We start from the raw sequence: 18,214 nt of genomic DNA on the forward strand, positions 1-18,214 counted from the left end.
AAGATCTTTCCAGCCAAGGACGCTGCCAGCAGTATACCCAGAATGACTAGAGGTAGTCATTCTGCTAATGGGAAGCATGGGGAGTCTACAACCGTATTAGCTGTTACTCATGTTGGGGAGTCGGCAGCCCAAGAAGGGTGCCACAGGGCCTTCCACTCTTTTAGGCCACTTTCCTGCTCCCTGAACTATGCTCAAAAACCGGCAGTCAAATGATTCTCCCAGAGGGTTCTAGCAGAGCCCAGGAGAGCCCCCAAGATGACTGTCACCAGTTTGCCACTACTACAACCAAAGCCACAGTCTGAGTATTTCCCCAGTCTAGGGGAACACTTCTATTTTTCTCTCCTCTGGGTGCCTCCTACCACTGCCCTGTTGCCCCATCTGCTAGACTATTTTCTCCAAGGACAAATGCGATCAAGCACAAGACACAAATCAAACAGAACCAATCCGTATTTCTGTCCCTCCCCCCACATCTCTCAGGACAAGGAACACGGGGAAAGCTGTTTATCCAACTCTCAGAAACATACAGAAACAGAAGAAAAACTTAAGTAAATATGACCGGCTTTCTGCATACTCTAAGCCTGACCAAGAACTAGAGAAGGGAGCGGTGCTGGACCTCACCAGCTCTTCCAGAAATCGCCATGCCCCGCTGCTTCAGATCCCTGCAGCAGGGACCCTCTTTCCTTTATTCTGAGTGCTCTGACCGCACAGAGGAGTAAAATCAACAATACACTGTCCAAGGCACGGGAAACATCTTACATGCGATGAATGAGCGCGGTTCCCTTTCCGCAACCACCTCTGCTCCTCACTCCTCCCCAGCAGCCCCTTCCATGCCTGGCGCCCACCACAGCTTCTTGCCTCACTAGGTCTTGTTAACTTTGTCCTGTGTCTGAGGGCCACATCTACCAGAAGATGGGACTTGAGAAGTTGGTCTTCAGGGGCTCTGGCAACTTTCCCAGCTTTAAGCCTTGACTTGTAGCTCCTTCTGACAATTCTTCCACGGTGTCTAACAGCGTTGGTGAGTCCACCTGATCTCATTCTTGATGAGTGCCTTGTTTTGCTGAATCTCGGCTCTCTTTGTATGCCCTGGAGTATTTATAGAACGATGCAAAGAACGGAAATGGATGCTTACGATTTATAGAAAGGCATGTCTCTAGTAAAATAAGCACCAGGAAATTCACCTCTGTACTATCTAGCCACATCTAAACTACGCTGAGAATGGGTGAGGATCAGCCTTGTGGTAAAGAGGGACTGTCTTCTACACTGAACCCCAAAGGCTGCATCCTGTCAGAAATGTTTGCATGGATCTTGCCGCAGCATACTTGGGACATGATTCGTGAACTGCTGTGCCCAAAATGAACAAAACCTTGGGGAAACAAGGCTTTGAAGGAGGAAAAGAGAAGACTAACTAAAGCAGGGGTCCACACAAGCCTCCTGCTGTGAGCCCCTGGCTCAGCTCTCACAGGCCTCCTACTTGGCCTGGTGTTGCAAGGCATTGCCTCTTCGGATCCTCCTGTGTGGAACAAAAAGCCATGAATGGTGGGTCTGGGTTCTGGGTGTGCAATGCCCTTTCCTGCTGAGACTTTAAGGGGTCTGTCCAGTTTGGGGCAGCCAAGTCCAAGGACCCAGAAGTCACCCAGTGAAGAACTGTCCCCATCCCTCTCCCCCAATGCCCAAAGCAATGACTGTATTTCTCCAATGAAGGGCTCCTCTGGTCTAAATCTGCATTTTAGCCACAATTCCCAGAGTACTCTGAGGGCATGCAAATAATGTCTATTATTTCTGCTTCTCTTATGGGAGACCATGTGAGACTCACATCACAAAGAAAACCAAACCCCTCTCTACAGGGGCCACAGGCATTACAGTGGTGGTGACGTTCTGCCGCCTGCTGCCAGCCGCCAGCCTCCAGCAGTGTATCTAGGCAGGAGAGTTGGTAGGTAGGTGAAGGAATGAAATTTGTCTTGATCCCTGCTGTGAGCCCTGCTCTCCCAGCAGTCCTTTCCAGTGTTACCTTGGAAAGTCCTAACAGCGAGGGGGACCTACTGGTTCCCCAAAGAAGATTTAGGGAGGCCATCGGCCTACCCACCATTACAGTCACAGGTGACCGGCACTGAACCATTTGGATGTCCTACAAGCACTGTGTCAAATGAACAGGGAGAAGTAGGTCGTTCCCCGGGAGCCACCCACCTTCAGAACTGGAGAAATGACACACCTGGGAAATAGGGAGAGACCACACCGAAGTTCAAACTTATAGGGAAAGATGTCTGGAAAAGAAGGCACGCCAATGACGGTGACAGGATACGGAAACCCCGCCAGGGTAGACTCACGGCTGTGAAGGCCGCATTACTGCCTGCAGGATATGATAGGTGTGTGTAATTCCCGGGGCAGTCAGCAGGCTGGACCACAGTCACAGGTCCAAGTTTACTGCAAAACTTTGCCCCCTTCCAGAAATATGTTGTGTGTGTGTCTGCCCAGATTATTTTTGAGGCAGTCGGAGATCAACTGTACACTGGCGCCACCTAGTGTTGGTGTTACTTCGCTCGCTCTTTTACTGACACTCGCTTTAGCAGATCTCTGAGATACCCTTGATCCCTGGAGAGCCCAGCGATTTGTCTAAAAACAAGGCTGCAGTGGGATAAGAACTAGTTTCCTAATCACCAGTCCTAAAGAGCTGTAGCCAGGGGGAAGGGGCCCTACAAGATTCCTGCTCAAGCCCGTGTTCACCAGTGTTTACCTTCCACCTATTGAAAATGAGGCAGGGATTTGATTTTTAAACAAAAACAAGGGAAGGCAGGAAGAGAAACTTCCCACAGCAAAGGAGTTCAGGAACTCTAAAATACACACACACACACACACACACACCGTGGAAGGGTGCAGAATTTTATACAGGTGTGTGTGTGTGTGAGAGAGAGAGAGAGAGAAAACCTATAAAATAAGTAAATTACTACGAGCTTTGGTCCTTTAGCAATCATTAAAGACCTTTTGCTAATGGGCCACTCCTAGCTGAGCTGTTGTTCTCACAGATGGAGGCTTCCTGCTCCATCCAATGGGTTCTCCTTCATAACCAGGATCTCCATAGAACAGTCTGGCTAAGTAGATACTGTGGGGAGCTTGTCTTGGAAGAGGTGGTCTGATAGCTGCCCTCCCTATAGGAAAGTGACAGATAGCCTTCACCCAGAGGGACCTGAGAACGCTCCTTCTCAGCTGCCTCCGTGGCTTCAGGCTCAGTCCCCAAGCCCAGCTTCCCCAAAGACATGGGCTTCGCTCGCCTCATGCCAGGCACAGGAGTAATAGCTGTTTTCCTTTGCTTTCAGAAGTCGGGATGACTCTGACATCTTCAGGACGGTGCTGGTCCTGATTTGCCAGGGCAAATCTAATAAACAAGTGAGCATCCAGCAACGCGTGGCTGCTGGGACTGCATCAACGTTTCCAAGCTCTCAAGTCTGATTTATGTCACTCGGAGCCTCGCGTGGCGGCTGCTTCTGTTGCCACCCTTCTTGGCATGGCTCTCAACTCCCTTGGTTTATGATCTGCATTAGTGATGTAAAAGTTCCCATGGGCCTCCTTTCCCACTTACCACAACCATAAACACCTCGACGGAAGGTAATGAGCCGGGGGAGGCTGCTCAGATGAAGCACCGGGGAGGAGACGTCAAAGTGATATCTGACTTTTTACGAAATGGCAGACCGATGAGTCCATGGCTGTGGTGCAAAGACTGCTGCTGACTAGTTCTGTGAAGGTCTGGTTGACGGTTCTGACCTTAGGCCCAGGAACAGGATTCAGGGGCACCTGTGCATGCATTCAGCACATGTTTAATTAAAAGATGGCCATCTCCCAGTCAGCCTTTGCAGCCCACCTTTCTCCTTCACAAAAAGTGCTGTATGCAAGATGCCAGTGTGTTGACTGCTTCCCATGCTCTTGGCTTTGAGAGTTTTAGAAAATTTAATTGATGCTATTTAATGAGTACACAGCATATTGCGGAGTATTTGTTTAACCATTCAAAGATGTGTTGCATTTGTCTGATTTTATAAAGATGTGCTGCTGTTTTACCTTGCCTACCTAAGGCACCTGATTTGTCTAATAAAAAAAAATGAATGGCCAATAGCGAGGGAGGAGATATGGGTGTGTCCTCCAGGCAGGAGAGTACATAAGAGGAGGAATTTAGGCTCGGAAAAGGAGGAGAGGAAAAGAGACACCAGGGAGATGTCAGTGGCCAGCCAGACACGGAGGAAGCAGAAAAGGTAGAATGTACACAATGACAGAAAGGTAAAAAGCCCCAAGGCAAAACATAGATGAATAGAAACAGGTTAAATTAAGAGAGCTAGAGGGACAAGCTGAAGCTAAGGCCGGGCATTCATAATTAATTTGTTTGGGAGCTGGTTGGCACCCCAAAGAAAATCCCAGCTGCAATGGTGAGTCAACAGTGTGTTTGGGACTATCCACAAATAGATCATGCTCACAAGGAGAACTGAAGAAAATCTTGGGCTGGCAATTATTATAAGAAGATAACATAATCATGATGGATGATAGTAACAGTGTTTTCCAATGCCCAGCTATGCATCTTCATTCAACCCCTGAAACTATCTTATATGTTAGCAATGGTGGGGCATCTCCACTTCCCAGAGGGAGAAGCTGAGGATTGAGCAAATCATGTAACCAATTTCAGGTTGTGCAATGCTAAACTGCTGAACTTGACTTGAACCCAGGACTACTGATCCAGAGCCTCCAGGGACCAGGGATCCTAGGGATTCCAGAAGGGTTCACAGTACCATGGTAGAACTATATTTATTGCTGTGTTATTCACTGTGAGTGAAATATGAAACCAGTTGAGGGTTTCAGAAATAGATTGATGGATGAGGGAAATGTAGTATTTATTATAGAGGAGTTTCATTCAGTCTTGTGTAGTGGCATTTCAGTTGTGTTTTAATAAATAAAGATTGCCTAAAGATCTGAGATTAAAACTGTCCCACTGCTCAGCCTTATAAACTAGGTTATGGTAACACACACCTTCAATCCCACTAGTCACAATAACACACACCTTTAATCCCAGTAGCCACAATAACTCACACCTTGAATCCCAGTAGCCACAATAACTCACACCTTGAATCCCAGTAGCCACAATAACTCACACCTTTAATCCCAGTAGCCACAATAACTCACACCTTTAATCCCAGTAGCCACAATAACTCACACCTTTAATCCCAGTAGCCACAATAACTCACACCTTGAATCCCAGTAGCCACAATAACTCACACCTTTAATCCCAGTAGCCACAATAACTCACACCTTTAATCCCAGTAGCCACAATATCAGGCACCTTCAATCCCAGTAGCCACAATGGCATGCACCTTTAATCCCAGTAGCCACAATAATTCACACCTTCAATCCCAGTAGCCACAATGACATGCACCTTTAATCCCAGTAGCCACAATGGCATGCACCTTTAATCCCAGTAGCCACAATGACATGCACCTTTAATCCCAGTAGCCACAATGGCATGCACCTTTAATCCCAGTAGCCACAATGGCATGCACCTTTAATCCCAGTAGCCACAATAACTCACACCTTCAATCCCAGTAGCCACAATGGCATGCACCTTTAATCCCAGTAGCCACAATGGCATGCACCTTTAATCCCAGTAGCCACAATGACATGCACCTTTAATCCCAGTAGCCACAATGGCATGCACCTTTAATCCCAGTAGCCACAATGACATGCACCTTTAATCCCAGTAGCCACAATGGCATGCACCTTTAATCCCAGTAGCCACAATGACATGCACCTTTAATCCCAGTAGCCACAATGGCATGCACCTTTAATCCCAGTAGCCACAATGACATGCACCTTTAATCCCAGTAGCCACAATGGCATGCACCTTTAATCCCAGTAGCCACAATAACTCACACCTTCAATCCCAGTAGCCACAATGACATGCACCTTTAATCCCAGTAGCTACAATGGCATGCACCTTTAATCCCAGTAGCCACAATGACATGCACCTTTAATCCCAGTAGCCACAATGACATGCACCTTCAATCCCAGTAGCCACACTAGTTGCCATAGAAATCAAGTGGTACATTCCTTTAATCCCAGTGGTTCACGCCCAGCCCTAGAAAGGAATATAAAGCGGGGGTGACAGATCTCAGACACACAGTCTCATTATGACATTCCGGAAGGCAGGATCGCCATTTTCAGACTGACTGAGGTCAAGGTAAGAGCCAGTGACTGGCTGTTTTGCTTTTTGGATCTTTAGATTGAACCCCAATTTTTGACCCCGAGCTTTTATTAGTCATGCTGCAGTCATGAAAAAAAACCCTTAAGTTATGCCATTCACAGGAAAATAGAAGGAACTGAAGACCATCATGTTAGAAGGAATGTCAGACTCAGAAAGACCAATTCTGCGTGTCTTCCTCTAATGTGTAGGGTTTTGATTTGAATGTATATCTGCATATGGCACGAAAGTAGAAGGGGAATCATGTAAAGGGAGGATGGGGGCCAGCAGGGAACACGGAAGGGTAAACATGATCACAAATATTATGATGAGCACAAACTGCCATTATTTCAATGCTCATCAAGATAATAAATAAATAAACAAACAAACAAACAAACAAACCTATGAGATAGAAGTTTTGCTGCCAGACAGTAGAACTTTAGGTATAATGGCAGTGGCAGTCACGGGGAAGCAGTAGCCCTCAGTGAGCCTGCTTCTTTTTTAAATCTTAGACATTAATATTTTAGTAAAAGAAATCTCACTTTCAAAATCGTTTTTTCTGCTCTTAGTTCCTACTACCCCTAAAGCTTCCATCAGATCATGGTTTAGCCTCAGGACCTTGGTAAGAGGCCAAGCACAAACAGGTTGGTCCCAGAAGCACAGCTTAACTCTACCCCCCTGCACAGCCTTATTTCCTAGAACCAAAATGTGAGAAAAGGCCAGGAGTGGTGGGGTATCTCTTTAACTCTACACTCAGGAGGCAGACAGGTCTCTGTAACTTCCAGGCTAGCCTGGCCTATATAGTGATTTCCATACTGGACAGGCTACCAGATGCAGCCTCTGCCACACAGCTGAAGTTTACCAAAGAGCGTAATTCGTCATTCAGGCTGATGTGGTTTGGATAAATTTTCCCCAAAAGGTTAGTGTGATTTAGCTTTAGTCTCTAGCCTGTGGTGCTACTGGAGGATGGTAGACCCTTTAAGAGTTAGAGACCTGGAGAAGAAGATTTGGAGAGTAGACGGACGCTGTGGGAACAACTCTTGAAGGGAATCTTAGGACCCCTATCCCTTCCCATCACTAGGCTTCCTGGTGGCCATAAAGTGCTCACCTTCCTCTGCCATGGGCTCCCACCATGAATGCCACCTTCCCGTAGACCCAAAAGCAGCAGGACTCCCACTCATGGATGAGAACCTTTGAAAGAGCGAACAAAGATAACCCTAGTTTCATGTAAGTTAACATTCTCAGGTGGCTGTCTACAATACCATAACTAACATGGTCTCATTGACAACCAGATTACAATACCACAAATCTGACTAACGTGGTCTAACTAACAACCAGATTAGTCCTTCCAAGTTCATCAAAGCAAGTTCCAATGAAGAAGCAGGCAAGTAGCATGAAAAGGTGAACCACAAAAGAACATCTGCGAACAGTCATAACATACGGAAGCGTCCCTGAAGTTTTCTAGGCATCAAGACACAAACGAAGATACAGTTCACTGGACCATTGCATGTACATGTCAGAGTTTGTTGAGGTGTTAAGTTTTAAGACAACAGTGTTTGTGAATTTTCCTGGGGAAAGGCCCGCCCATTGCTTGCTAGTGTGTAAAGATAAAAACATCTCTGTAGAGCGACTTAGAAACACGCATTGAAACTTTTATAAGCTGTATGGCCTCTGGTTTTGCAACTTTACTTCAAGGCATTAACGCTAAGAAAATAAACAGGAACCTCGGGTGAGCTGTTATGTATGCACCTATGTGAGCATAAGTCTATGAAAAGCAAAGACTTATATACATGCCTTTAACATGTATAGAATAACATAAACCAAAAATAACTTCATGGTACTTACCGGTAGATTTCAGGATAACTCAAATTTTACATTTTTCCTTAATGTAAGCAATAACATGAGTTCAATACTACAACTTCATGCACACACAGATGAACATACATATCTATGTGCATGTAAGCTTTCAAGACAAAGAGCTTGTTCTAGGTGTGTCAGGCAAAGCCTTTATCTTCAAAGCAGGTTGCAAGTTTGTCTGAGAATAGAAGATCACTTGTTGAGTTATGGGTGGAAGTTTTATTACAGTTTTGTTCATACTAATTTTTACCAAGAAATAAGGAAGGTGGTATGTGTTAATAACACACATAATAAAAAAGTTCTCACCCCTCCCTGAGTCCTAGAGGAGCCTGGCATATATGTCAAAAAGAAGCAATACTTAGAAAGCAAGCATTTGGTACACACACACACACACACACACACACACACACACACACACCTCTTCCTGTCCACTTTCAAAACTTTCTGAGCTATATTCTGCAAAGAGCATTCTATTCATGGAAGCTGCCCCTCAATTTCTAAGATTCCATTTAAAATCTAGGACAAACGACTAAAAGATTTTCTTGTGATTAACAATTATTTACCACCACTCCATCACCAATCTACCTTTCAGAACATTCCCGAATGTAGATGTGAAAGGAAATGCGGATGGGGGGGAGAGAGGAGAAAGTCAGCACAGGTACCTCCCACCCCTCACAAAATCTCCCCAAACCCCATTCTCACACATCCCCTATCCGTGACAAAGGTTTAACTCTACATATTTAACAAAGGTTTGCTTACACACTGGTAAATGGACCATGTAGATGGTCCCTGGGTAAGAAGCCACGCCAGTCAACCTAATCCGTCCCAACCTCCTGAACACATCCGCCTGACTCAACCCAGCAAGCTGCACCCACCCATTTGGCTGCAGGGTCAGGAAGTGATTAAGTGGACGTACACTAAATCCTTACCTGATTTCTATTTCCTGACTCCAGATGTAGCAAGATAGAAAAGTTGTCATTCCCAGTGACACAAGATAAAAGCTGAACCAACCAGAAATCAGAACTCCCCCATAAACTACCAGAGACCGCGGGGCTAGCCCTCAATTAGAGAAACCAAGAGGCAGATAGGAAAAATCTGAATTTGCTGCAACGGAAACCACTTGGGGAACCACTGCCAGGGTAAGGAAATCTGATATATTACTAAAGGTTCCATGTAGACAGAACTAAGACTTAAATCCCCCACCACTGTGTCATGAAGACTTCACTTTTTCTGGTTTTCACTCTGAGGAACCCATTCAGATTCTGACAGTAAAAACCACAATGAAAAAAGTTCTCTTCTGATGATTTATTTTTTAAATACACACACACACACACACACACACACACACACACACACCATATATACTACATCTCTGTAAATTTTCAGTTTTGTGTTTATTCATTGTACATTGTATATACATGTTATATAAGTACATTTTCTTTCAAATGCATATTGTGCTTTGAATATATCCCCCCCCCCGTGATGATTTTAATGAGAATGGGCCCTCATAAACTCATATGCTTGAATACTTAATTCCCATTGGTGGAATTGTTTGAGGATTAGGAGGTGTGGCCGGATAAAGGAGGAGTGTGACAGGGGTAGACTTTGAGGTTTCAAAAGATCACACCATTACCAGTTAGCTCTCTCTGCCTTGTGCATGTGGCTCAGATGGAAGCCCTCAGTCCCTGCTCCAGCACCAGCCTGCCTGCCCCATCACGATAGTAGTAGATTCTAGCCCTCTGATATAGCTAGCCCCAAATCAACTCCTCTTTCTTTAAGTTCCCTTGCTCATGGTGCCTTATCACAGCATAGAAAAGTAACTAAGACACACCCCCATACTTCCCTACACTCCCCTTTGGTAACCCTTCCCCCCTCCACCCTATTGGTCCCCTTTGTTCCCGCAGCTTTGCTTCTGCTATCAAGTCATAGATGCATGATTTTATATGCATCTATATAAAATCTAGAATCCTTGAACATGAGGAAACTGTGTGATTACCTCCAATTGCATCCATTTTTCTACAGATGATGTAATTTTCCTCGTTTTGTGGTTGAAAAAAATCCATTATGTATATCCACCACATTTTTTTTATTCATTCTTCTGCTTGGGGCATCTAGGTTATCTCCATACCTTACCTCTCGGGAAGAGGGCTGCAGTAAATGGTGGTGTACAAGTGTCTCTGGGATGTGCTGACTTAGATTCTTTTGAGTAAATACTCAGGAGTGTAGTATCTGGATCATAAGGTAGATCTATTTGTAAGGTGTTTGAGAAACTTCCCTTCTGATCTCTACAGGGGCTGGACTCATTCACATCCTTCCAGCGATGCCCAAGGGCCTTCTTTTGTTTGTAGCCTGACCAGCATTTGTATTTTCATTTTGTGAGCTTGTTTGTTTGGTTAGTTGGTTTTTTTGGTTTTTTTTTTTTTTTTGGATTTTTGTTTGTTTTTGCTTGTGTTGTTTTTTTTGTTTTTTTTAAGACAAAGTTCCTCTGTGTAGCCCTTGCTGTCTTGGAACTCGCTTTGTAGAGCAGGCTGGCCTTGAACTCCTGAGTGTTGGGATAAAAGGGGTGCAACCCCACCACCCAGCTCAATTTGTGTTTTTTAGATGACAGAATGTCGTAAGTTTTAATTTCTTTCTTTAACTGTGTGTTTATGGGAAACAAGGTGGGGGTGTGCACATGTGAATGCAGCTACCCACAGAGTCCGGAAGAGGACATCAGTCCTCTAGAGCTAGAGATACAGGTAGCTCTGAATCCGTCTCCCAGTCAGTTACCTGCCTTGCTTTTATTCCTGCCCCTCTGTCTCTTTTGGTTTCTACTCTCTTTCCAAGCTCTGATCTGTTCTTATTGGCTGATTCTGAAAGATTCCTAATAAACTCAGGGTTCATATTCTTCCCTACCCCCACCCCAGACTTCTGTAAACATGAGGTGAAAAATCTCCCGTTTATAGCTTGAATCATCAAATTACAGAGTCCTCTGTGCTGAGCCCACTCCAACAGAATCCCTGTGCCACGCTCTGTACAGAGAGTGGAAGAAAGACAAGAAGCAAATGCGTTAAGAATTTAGTGACAGGCAGAAGGATCTTCCAAACAAATCAAGGGGAATCACAGCACCCCCTGAGAGGTATTCTCAGTGCTAGATGCACAATGGACGCCCCTACAGAGTTCAGTAAAACACACACAAACCAAACGATCATCCTCAGAGACTGGATGAGGTTTCCCCATTTCCAGCTGACTCGGTATTTCCTGTTCAATATCTCACTATTCAGCAAGGACCAGTCAGAGAACGCGCCTGAATAAGCCAAACCACTTCTAGCTACAGGCTTCCTAGGGCAAAACTCACCACAAGCATTCACAGCATTGACATCTGGAAGCCATGGTCCTGATGGAGGCAGGAAGTGGCATCCTTCCCCTCCGCCCTGGAGCCAGGGCCATTAAGGAGCTCTGCCTTCCTCTCCTCAGGATGCCCCGTCTCCCCAGAAAACAGGAGAAACAGGATGCCTGACTGCAGTGCCATTTTAATCAGTCCCCTTATAGGATCTTCCTTTCCTTTATTTCCTGAACAAATGGACTTGTCTGGGGATGGTTTTCTTTGCAATCACTCCTGTCAGCTCTCCACATCAGAGCGTGTGTTTTCTTTTCCAAACTACTAGCTCTGCCTTCTCTCTCAGATGTGACTCGAGACCGTGTGCCTCTCAAAGGCTGTTCTGTTTTCATCTTGCCATTGTCTGGGATGCCTGGGCACCCATTTCCCTGGCACGACTGCTTTCTTTTTTTTTTTTTTTTTTTTTTTGGATGTTAAAATGGAATATTTTTATTTATTTATTTATTTATTTTTGGTTTTTCTTTTTTTTATTGAGAAAAGGAGAAGAAAAAAAAAACAATTTTCCACCTCCTCCCAGCCTCCCATTTCCCTCCCCCTCCTTCCAACCTACGCCCCCTCCTCCCACCCTTCTCCCCCTCCCCCCACTCCTTTCCCCCTCCCTCTCCAGTCCAAAGAGCAGTCAGGGTTTTCTGCCCTGTGGTAAGACCTAGGACCTCCCACCTCCGTCCATATCTAGGAAGGTGAACATCCAAATTGGCTAGGCTCCCACAAAGCCATCACATTACGTAGGATCAAACCCCCGTGCCATTGTCCTTTGCGTCTCATCAGCCCTCATTGTTCGCCATGCTCAGAGAGTCCAGTTTTATCCCATGCTTTTGAGTCACAGTCCAGCTGGTCTTGGTGAGCTCTCAATAGATCAGCTCCACTGTCTCAGTGGGTGGGTGCATCCCTCGTGGTCCCGACTTCTTTGCTCATGTTCTCCCTCCTTCTGCTCCTCATTGGGACCTTGGGAGCTCAGTCCAGTGCTCCAGTGTGGGTCTCTGTCTCTATCTCCATCCATCACCAGATGAAGGTTCTATGATGATATGCAAGATATTCGTCAGTATTGCTCTAGGATAGGGTCATTTCAGGTTCCCTATCCTCAACTGCCCAAGGAACTAACTGGGGACCTCAGCTTGGGCACCTGGGAGCCCCTCTAGGGTCAGGTCTCTTGCCAACCCTAAAGTGGCTCCCTTAACTAAGAGTTGTGGTTCCGTGCTCCCCCGTCCAACCTTCCTTTATCCCAATCCTCCTGTTTTCCCAAGGCCCGACCTCCTTCCCTTCTAACTTTTCTCTCCCCATCTCCCCTTAACCCCATCCCACCACACCCCCAAGATCCCAATTTTCTCCCCAGCAATTTTGTCTACTTCCCTTAGCCAAGAGGATAACTATATGTTTTTCCTTGGGTTCCCCTTCTTACTTAGCTTCTTTAGATTCACCTATTGTAGACTCCGTGACCCTTATTTATGGCTAGAAACCAATTATGAGTGAGTACATCCCATGTTCATCTTTTTGGGTCTGGGATACCTCACTCGGGATAGTGTTTTCTATTTCCATCCATTTGCATGCAAAATTCGAGAAGTCATTGTTTTTTACCGCAGCGTAGTACTCTAATGTGTAGATATTCCATACTTTCTTCATCCATTCTTCCATTGAAGGGCATCTAGGTTGTTTCCAGGTTCTGGCTATTACAAATAATACTGCTATGAACATAGTTGAACAAATGCTTTTGTCATATGATATGGCATCTCTTGGGTATATTCCCAAGAGTGGTATTGCTGGGTCCAGGGGTAGGTTGATCCCGAATTTCCTGAGAAACCGAAACACTGACTTCCATAGTGGTTGCACAAGATTGCATTCCCACCAGCAATGGATGAGGGTACCCCTTCCTCCACAGCCTCTCCAGCAAAGGTTACCGTTGGTGTTTTTGACTTTAGCCTTTCTGACAGGTGTAAGATGATATCTCAAAGTTGTTTTGATTTGCATTTCCCTGATTGCTAAGGAAGTTGAGCATGACCTTAAGTGTCTTTTGGCCATTTGAACTTCTTCTGTTGAGAATTCTCTGTTCAGATCAGTGCCCCATTTTTTAATTGGGTTAATTAGCATTTTAAAGTCTAGTTTCTTGTGTTCTCTATATATTTTGGAGATCAGACCTTTGTCTGTTGCGGGGTTGGTGAAGATCTTCTCCCAGTCAGTAGGTTGCCTTTATTCATTGTTCTTAGAGTGTGGTCTTGGACCCATAGTAGCCCTGGGAAGCTTGTTACAAACGCAGACTCTTGGGCCCAGCTCCAGATCTAAGGAACTGCAACTGTGGGCAGTGAGGGAAGACTGCCTTGCTTTCTTTCTATTTATTTATTTATTAAAGATTTCTGTCTCTTCCCAACCACCGCAATCCATATCACTTTCCCTCCCCCAATCAACTCCCCCTCTCTCATCAGCCCAAAGAGCAGACTGGGTTCCCTGCCCTGTGGGGAGTCCAAGGACCTCCCACCTCCTTCCAGGTCTAGTAAGGTGAGCATCCAAACAGCCTAGGCTCCCACAAAGCCAGTACGTGCAGTAGGATCAAAACCCATTGCCATTGTTCTTGACTTCTCAGACTGCCTTGCTTTCATAACCTACAGTGAAGCCTCTGTAAATTATTTTGCTGACTCAGGTGTGGGTGGCTCTGGCCTGTCATGCTAGCTAGCTACCAAGGAGCCTGAGGCAGAATGATGGCAAATTTCAGCCTTCCCTGGGCTACAGAGTAAGTTTACAACCAACTTAAACAGCTTGGCAAGATCTTGTCTCAAAACAAAAAGCAGAAAGGGCATAGTGCCACGGTGTTAACTATGGTGTGTGAGGTCCCAGGTTCCAACCCTGGACTGTAAAAAGTATCCACAACAGACTGCGGGGCTGATGAACACGCTGCGGTCCGTCTGCACTGTACAGCAGCAGCATGTCTGTGAGTCCTGCCCTCAGGTTTCCAAGTCTGAAATTAACCCTGCAGGAGGGAGGGGCCACCTCGAAGCCTCCCAGCATCCTTCGAGTCCTGGCTTCATTATGAAGTGGAAAATCAAGGTACAAAGGTGCTGAGACATTTTGTCAAGATCCCAGCAGGTAGGAGTCAAAGCCCAAACTCAAACCACATCTCCAAATTACCAAATCCTATGTCCTTCTCTGTCCCTAGCTCAAAACACAGCAGCTCGGGCTCCCCTGAGAGCTAAAGGGTGTAGAACAGACGCATCTCACTATACTCCAGTTCTTCAAAACAACTGACCTTGCCTGCGTGGGAAATGAGCGAGACAACTAAGAAAGTCCAGTCTGGTTAGGGTGAGGAAAAAGATCATGGGAAGCGTTCTGTTCCTCTACCAAACTGTACAGCCTCCTTCCCAGGACATTTTCACTGCGTTCAGCCCACAGGTGGTAAGCAGCAAGATTTCTGCAATCTGGGGACAAGGGTGGGGAAGAAGGAAACGGTCCCGAAGGATGACGATAATAGGAGTCCACCTTTACTGAGCGCGCCTGTGCCCTGGATGCTGCACAACGGTCCTTTCACTGGGCCTGAAAACTAAGCAACATCATTATCCCGTTTGAAAGGAGGAGGGAACTCAGAGAAGTTATGTAAGCTGCAGAAGGGCAAGCAGCTGGGAACGGCAGCACTGGGCTTAGTTCTGGGTGGATCCTTTCTACTCAGAGCCGTTGCTCTCGGCTGTGACAGTATACCGCCTTGCAACTGTCCTTTGGACTGATTTGTTTGTGTCCATTTGTTTTTCCAATGGTCACGTGTGGTTTGTTTTCAGTCACTGCCCTCAATGCCAGGAGTCACAAGTGGTCCAGGGGAAGGATGGTAAAGAAGAATTCAACATTCCTGATTATCCAGGCTACAGAAAAAGATGAAGACCCGGTGCTCAATGCTCACAATCAAGACAAGGAGATGATCAGAGAAGCAAGAAACTCCTCCAGCACCAGCAGAGAGGGAAGCCCTGGATCCAGCCTATTGTTTAACACTCCTCTGTGTAACTAAAAGGACTCCAAGCTACTTTTAAAACCTTCTCTGACATATCTTTCTCCCCTTTTCATTCTTCCCATCAACTTACTAGCTAGCCATGCATGATGTATTAGCCCAAAAGGTAGCAGGAATTTCAAGTCCAATACTAGGACATGTCTGTCTCCCAGGGTCTCATCTCCTTCAGGCAGGAAGGACAGCTTGAAGCCAGGAGAGGATCCCTGGAAGGGCACAGTGACCCAGAACTGTGAGATCAGAGTTCAGTGGCTTGATTCGCCACCTGTACCCTACTCATGGGAGGTTCCCTTGGCCAAGCAGCACTCCACCTCAGCACTGCACTCACAAGCCCATGGAGGAACTACCAGCAGGCTTCACCATTCATGACCTTTGATAAACCATAATGCTGCGACGCTAAGCACAGAATACTCTGTAGCTGGGGCAGCAGGAATGGGACACAACTGGCTATATCATTGTCATCAGAATTCAGGATTCAGGTCTGAGCCATAGAACTCATAAGGCTTGCCAGCTATGACCTACTTCCTCCGGAAAAACCCTACCTTGCTAAGGCTCCACAATCTTCAAAACTAAGTATGTCCACTTGGGGTCCAAGTCTTCAGACACATCCAAAATATAGCAGTGCTGGCTGAAGTTTCTGCCCACCAGCCAGCTCCCAAATAACCAACACAGAGAGTTATTATTAATTATGAAGCTTGGCTGATAGCTTGTCACTAACTAGCTCTTACTACTTAAATTAACCCATTTTTTTATCAGTGCTCTACCATGTGGCAGTAGCTTTTTTCAGCACAGTGTGTTCATCTCCTGCTTCCTCTGCATCTGGCTGGTGACTCAGCCCTTCTTCTTCCCAGCATTCTCCCAGTCTGGTTCTCCCACCTAACTTCTTCCTGCCTACCTATTGGCCAGTTGGCTCTTTATTAAACCAATGAGAGCAACACATCTTCCCAGTGTATGAAAGGATTTTTCCACAGCACAGCAGCTCCAAGATGCCCTTTATGTTTAGCCACAGGCTTGTATCTCTGAGTGGAGCTTCAGCCAAGGGCAAAGAGCTTCCTGCCAACCTACAATGTACAGGCAGGTGAAACCGGGTGAAACTTGATGCACAGAAGCGCTGACGTGGCGAAGCATCCTCAGCTATCCCGATGATGCACTGACTCTCTGACAAGTTTTCCTTTTCTTCCCTCCAGGAAACAATCACATTTGATGTTCTGTGGTGACTGGAGGGTTGTGGCGCTGGCCCATCCAGGCTTCCTGGGACTCTCACAACAAGAACGATCTTCTCGTTGAGGCCATCTTTCTGAAGTCTCCTTGCAGCCAAGCCACTAAAGAGCAAGAGCAACCAGTGCTTCATTTCCACTGTCACCTGTCTTGCTCAGGTATTTCCAGACGCTATAATGTCCCACTTGGGTCATTGAATGGTCTCCCTGCATCCTTCCCAACTCTGTCTGCAGGGGCTCTGTGTTCTCTACCTGTCCACCTCCCTCCCGTGTTCTGTAGCCCTTAGACAGGGCCAACACCCCTGGCCTAACACCCACACCTATCTCATTTCCAGGCCTGTTTTAAAATATCCCTTGCACTAGGCTTGATGGGAGGAACTATTTTTGCAAAATCCCTGTTTTCTGGGATCCAGGCTCTATTCTCATCACATACCACCTTTGATGGTATGTCTGTAATGAATATAACCCTAGCATGAGAACCCTTAGCTCCAAAACTGTTATCGGTAGTCCGGGGCACTCTCTGTATCTAAGAGGCCAGCAATTGGTGCTCAGCTCTGACTCGCTTTGTAAATATGTCCTTCTGCCCTAATAACAAGCTGTAAGAGGATCTTCACTGCACCTGGCCACACTTCCTGGAATGTATCGGCGTAAATAAATGCAATGCAGAAATTAAAGAATATTTACACTTTAATGATAAACTTACAGAACCGAAGTTCCCGCGTGGCACAGGAGGTAGGAAGGAAAAAAGGACGGAGCTGCCTCCCGCGTGCCCATTTATCTGTAGGCATTCGCCCAAGGCAAACCCCGCCCCCTCAAGGGGCTGTCTTAACCCTACACTGGAAAACATTCTCACCTCCTTCATCTACCAGCCATGCTCAGCTTCTCTGTGGATTTTTTTTGTCGAAGGACATTAAAGTCAGCACGACTCTTCATCCATGAGCTCGGTTGTTCGTATCTTTCCATTGCTGTCATTTCTAGTAGAGGGACCTCTGTCACATGGTGGAAAACAAATCCCCAGGAACATCATCCTCATCCCAGTCCCTTCTGGGATGTGTCTGTACCACAGTGGGACTTCTCACGGACTTGCCAAGGAGCCGGCCAATAGCGCTGGCTTCTAGACACACACTGAGAAGCCCAGTTCCCTTCAAGTCTTGGATCTGACTACAAAAGTCACTGTTCCACCCCAGTTGCCATGATCCTGCGAGCTCCCTGTGTTGCTATCTGTATTTGCCATGGCTGTGTTGTTCTCCATGACAGAGAAAGTCCTAGGTCCACTCACATGCTGTACCAGGAACAATCTCTGGCCCAGATACTCCTTATATACATACAGCAGTCTGCCCTTGACACACACCCCAAAGCTTTGGGGATCTTGAGGCATCCTTACCCCCTCATCTAAAAGGACACAGAGGTCACCTTTATCCCTTGGTCCTACACACTGTTTTCCCATCCTTTGTGCCCTGTGAGCTCTTACAACTGAGAAATGGTTATTTTCCTTTACTGAGACATGAATCTCTTCTTGTAAACTCTTAAACAACTGCGAGAGAAGGCACATTTGCACAGATCCTGCTTGGACC

General features: G+C 46.1%; 1 pseudogene; it reads right to left on the minus strand.

The window, feature by feature from the left end:
* The window catches only part of LOC121451362, an 88,348-nt pseudogene extending 71,574 nt beyond the window's left edge, over positions 1–16,774 (minus strand).
* Positions 16,775–18,214: the final 1,440 nt, after the last annotated feature.

The sequence above is a fragment of the Microtus oregoni genome, unplaced genomic scaffold, assembly GCF_018167655.1.
Source record: "Microtus oregoni isolate MIOR12 unplaced genomic scaffold, Mior012 000008F_ref0000371, whole genome shotgun sequence".
In the NCBI taxonomy this organism is placed as follows: Eukaryota; Metazoa; Chordata; class Mammalia; order Rodentia; family Cricetidae; genus Microtus; species Microtus oregoni.